The sequence below is a fragment of the Rhinopithecus bieti genome, unplaced genomic scaffold (genome assembly GCF_001698545.2).
Source record: "Rhinopithecus bieti isolate Rb0 unplaced genomic scaffold, ASM169854v2 scaffold_6946, whole genome shotgun sequence".
Lineage (NCBI taxonomy): Eukaryota > Metazoa > Chordata > Mammalia > Primates > Cercopithecidae > Rhinopithecus > Rhinopithecus bieti.
The window spans coordinates 1,206,321-1,211,408 of NW_016805697.1; the positions used below are offsets into that span (position 1 = coordinate 1,206,321).

The 5,088-nt window shown below is 36.6% G+C and overlaps 1 long non-coding RNA gene across 1 annotated transcript in view; it reads right to left on the bottom strand.

Moving 5' to 3' along the window:
• Window positions 1-1,497: 1,497 nt before the first annotated feature.
• LOC108530543 (uncharacterized) overlaps window positions 1,498-5,088 on the bottom strand; it is a 23,822-nt gene continuing 20,231 nt past the window's right edge. Inside the window, exon 4 of the long non-coding RNA XR_001885874.1 lies at window positions 1,498-1,536. This is a non-coding gene — a long non-coding RNA (uncharacterized LOC108530543). The remainder of the gene's footprint in view (window positions 1,537-5,088) is intronic.

Sequence of the window (5,088 nt, forward strand, 5' to 3'; positions counted from 1 at the left end):
AAAGGAAAGAGAAAAGAAAAAAATAAGAGAGAGAGAGAGGGAAGGCTGCACACACACCCCACAGACGTGAGAGAGAGAGATAAAGAATATAAACATAGACACCTAAAATCTTCAAAAATGTTGGCAAATTGAATCCAGCAATTTATTAAAATAATAACACTTAATGACAAGTTATTCAAGAAATGGGATAATGTTGGTTTAATATTTAAAATGTATTTAAAATTCAATGTAATTTACCATATCAACGGAATTTTAAAAATCATATGATCATCTCAATGCATGAAGAAAAAACATTCATACTTTAATTTCTAAAAAGCCCACCAAACCCAGATGGGAACTTCTCCATTTTAATAGAGGGCATATGTAGCTAACATAATGATAAATGACTGAATGGTTTCTCCTAATATCAAAAACAAAGGAAGGATGTCCACTCTCATTGCTTCTATTCAACACTGTACTGGAAAGCAAAGCCAGTGCATTAAGACAAGAAAAAGAAATTAAATGAATACAGATTAAAAAATGAATAATTCTGTCTCTATTGGCTGACAACATGATCATCTAAATAAAAAACTCCAAGGAACATATAAAACGTCTACTGGAATGAGTAAGTGAATTTAGGAAAATCACAAGATTTTTTTTCTTTTTTTTTTTCGATTTTATAAACTACAAAACCCATCACTTGTAAAAATCAAAGGATTTAACGTCAATATACAAACACCAATTGTACTTCTATAAACTAAGAACTGTCATATATTGAAATTTGAAGATAATACTATATATAAACAATATAAAAATATGAAATATTTGTGTATAATCTAACAAAATATGTGCTAGAAATTCCAAATTATTGATGTAAGAAATAAAAGAAGTTAGGCTGGGTGTGGTGGCTCATGCCTGTAATTCCAGCACTTTGGGAGGCCAAGGCAGGCAGATCACCTGAGGTCGGGAGTTCGAGACCAGCCTGACCAACATGGAGAAACCCTGACTCTACTAAAAATACAAAATTAGACCAGCATGGTGGCGCATGGCTGTAATCCCAGCTACTTGGGAGGCTGAGGCAGGAGAATCGTTTGAACCTGGGAGGCAGAGGTTGCGGTGAGCCAAGACTATGCCATTGCACTCCAGCCTAGGCAACAAGAGTGAAACTCTGTCTCAAAAACCAACCAACCAACCAACAAACCAACTAACCAACCAACCAACAAACAAACAGAAATAAAAGAAGACTTAAGTAAATGGAAATTATATGGTGTTAATGGATTAGAAGACTCAATATTATTAAGATGTCAGTTCTTCCCAAATTGATTTATAGATTTAATGTAATCTCAATAAAAATCCCATTAGAGTATTTTGTAGAAATTAGCAGGTTGGTTTTACCATTTACATGGCTGGGTGTGGTGCACACAGTAGTTTCAGCTACTCAGGAGGCTGAGGCAGGAGGACTGCTGAGCACAGGTGTTTGAGGCTGTAGTGCACTGTGATCGTGCCTGTGAATAGCCACTGAACTTCAGGCTAGGCAACATGGCAAGACTCCCATCTCTAAAATAAATAAAATTTAATTTAAAATAAGACAAAATAATAAACAGAATGTACATGGATAAGCGAAGGACCTATAATAGCCAAAACAATTCTGAAAAATACAAACAAAGCTGCAGCAGTCACACTTCTTGATTTCAAGGCTTTTATAAATCTAGAGTAATCAAGACAGCATAATATTGGTAAAAGACAAACATATAGATCAGTTGAATAGAACAGAGAGTCCAGAAATAGACTCACACAAAATTGCTCAATTGATTTTCAATAAAGTTGCCAAAGAAATTAAATGGTGAAAGGACAGTTTTTAGCAACTGGCAATCCAATAATTTGAGATCCATATGCAAAAACAAAATGGAATTATATTTCTGTTGTTGATTTCTTTTTTTTTCTTTTTTTATTATTATTATTATACTTTAAGTTCTCGGGTACATGTGCATACTGTGCAGGTTTGTTACATACATATACTTGTGCCATGTTGGTGTGCTGCACCTCTGTTGTTGATTTCTAACGTAATTTTATTATGGTCAGTTAAAATGGTTTGTGTGGTTTCAAATTATGTAAATTTGTTAAGATTTGTTTTTGTCCTTCATGTATTTTGAAACCTTCTTATTAGATGTGTACCCATTTAGGATTATGTCTTCTCCAAATTCCTTTTGATTATTTTTTGCATGGTATATCTTTTTCTACCTTTTTACTATTTATCTATTTAAGTCTTTATAATTAAACTGGCTTTCCTGAGGACAGCACATAGGTTTTTTAAGCCAATATAGTAACTTTTATCTCTTAGTTGCCATGTTTAGATCATTTATATTTAATGTAATTATTGGAATGTTTAGATTTAGTTATATCATTATATTATGTATTTTTTGTTTGTTCCGTCTGCTTTTTTGTTTCCCTATTTTCCCTTTCCCTTTCTGCCTTCCTATTGGAATGTTTGGATAGGTTTAGTATTCTACTCTATTTTACATATTGCTTTTTGGTTCTCTCTCACTCTCACTCTTTCTAGTTGTTCCAGAGCAGGGTTTCTCACTCTTAACACTATCAATATTTTGAAACAGATAATTCTTTGTTTTGGACCAGATAAATCTTTGTTCTGCATTGTGCAATGTAAAATGTTTAGCAACATTTCTGACCTCTACCCACTAGATGACAGTCACACGCCTTTCTCCAGTTATGGCAATCAAAAATGTCCTCTCGACCCCAATTAAGAATGACTGCTCTAAGTAGTACAATAGAAATACTTAACATTTCTGGGTCTACTTAGAGTAATGTTTTACTGTTTAAGTAATATGCAGATGCCTTACAACCATAAAGGTCCTTTAACTTCCTTCCTTTATGTTATAGTTGTCATATATATTAAATCTACAGAAGCATTAAAAACCCCATAGGACAATGTTAAATTTTTCTTTCAAAATTTTTTTTTCTTTCAACAATTATGCATATTTTAGGCCGGGCGCGGTGGCTCACGTCTGTAATCCCAGCACTTTGGGAGGCTAAGGCGGGTGCAACTCGAGGTCAGGGGATTGAGACATCCTGGCCAACATGGTGAAACCACGTCTCTACTAATAAGACAAAATTAGCTGGGCATGGTGGTGTGTGCCTGTAATCCCAGCTACTTGGGAGGCTGCGGCAGGAGAATAGCTTGAACCATGGAGTTGGAGGTTGCAGTGAGCCAAGATTGCGCCACTACACTCCAGCCTGGGTGACAAGAGTGAGACTCCGTCTCAAACAACAATAACAACAAAAAACAACAACAACAAAAAACAACTATACATATTTGAAAGAACTAAAAAGGAAGAAAAAGGCAAACAATCTTTTAGATTTACCCAGCTATTTACTATTTTGCTGTTTTCATTCATTCCTAAAGTTCCAGGTTTCACCTAGGATTATTTTGCTTCAGTCTGAAGAACTTCCTTGCACATTTCTTTGAGTTAGCTATGAGTTTTCTTAGTTTTCCTTCATCTGAGAATATCTTTGTTTCTCCTTCATGCCTGAGGATATGTTTGCTGGATATAGAATGCTGGCTCGACAGTTTTGTCATAATTTTATAGATGTTGTTCCACTGTCTTCTGGCCTCCGTGGTTTCTGATGAGAAGTCCAGCATCATTGTTAACATCATTGTTCTCCTATATATAACGTGTCATTTTTCCTTAGCTGCTTTTAATATTTTTTTCATTACATTTAGTGTTTAGTAATTTCATTATAATGTGTTTGTGCTTTTCTCTGAGTTTATTCTATTTTGGGTTTGCTGAACTTCTTAAATCTGCAAATTGATGTCTTTTTCTCCAAGTTTGGGAAATTTTCAGCCATTATCTTCAAATGTTTTTTCCATACCAGTATCTTTATAGGACTCCAGTGTTATCAGTGTTAGACTTTTGATATAGTCCCATGAGTCTCTGAAGTTCTATTCAGTTTTTTTCCAATCTTTTTCTCTTTGTTATTCAAATTGGATGACTTCTATTAATCTATCTTTAGGTTCACTTACTCTTTTCTCTGTCATCTTCATTCTGCTATTGAACCCATCCAGTAAACTTTATTTTACTTATGCATTTACTTTGAGACAGGGTCTCACTCTGTCACCCAGGCTGGAATGCAGTGGCACAATCTTGGCTCACTGCAGCCTCCACCTCCCAGGCTCAAGTGATCTTCCCACCTCAGTCACCTGAGTAGCTGGCACCCCAGTTACGTGTCATTATGCCCAGTTAATTTTTTGTATTATTGGTAGAGACCATGTTGCCCAGGCTGGTCTTGAACTCCTGACCTCAAGTGACACGCCTGCCTCAGCCTCCCTAAGAGCTGGGATTACAGGTGTGAGCCACCATACCCGTCCCTATCCAGTAAATTTTAAATTTCAGATATTGTATGCTTCAATACTAAATTTTCTATTTTCTTTTAAAATGATCTTTCCACTTACTTAACATGTGTTTTCCTTTACCTCATGGAACTTACAGTATCTATTTTAAAGTCTTTATCTGATAATGTTACCAGGTGTGTCATCTTGGGGTTGGCCTTTGCTAATTGTCTGTTCTCTTAAGTACTGGTCAGGGCTGGGGTTGGTGGCTCACACCTGTAATCCCAGCACTTTGGGAGGCCAAGGCGGGTGGATCACGAGGTCAGGAGATCGAGACCATCCTGGCTAACACGGTGAAACCCCGTCTCTACTAAAACTACAAAAAATTAGCCTGGCATGGTGGCGGGCACCTGTAGTCCCAGCTACTTGGGAGGCTGAGGCAGGAGAATGGCGTGAACCCGGGAGGCGGAGCGTGCAGTGAGCCGAGATGGCGCCACTGCACTCGGGCCTGGGCGACAGAGCCAGACTCCGTCTCGGAAAAAAAAAAAGAACTGGTCACATTTTTCCGGTTCTTTGTTGAGTAATTTTGAATTGTATTCTGGAGTTTTTGAATATTAAATTGTGTGGATATCAGTCCTATCAAAATCCTCTAAGGGATGTTGTTATTGTTACTTTATGTTATCATTTTAGCAGGCAGTCACTCCAGTTAGCTTCAGACTGCAAGTTTTTTTTTTTGTTGTTTTTTTTTGAGACGGAGTCTCGCT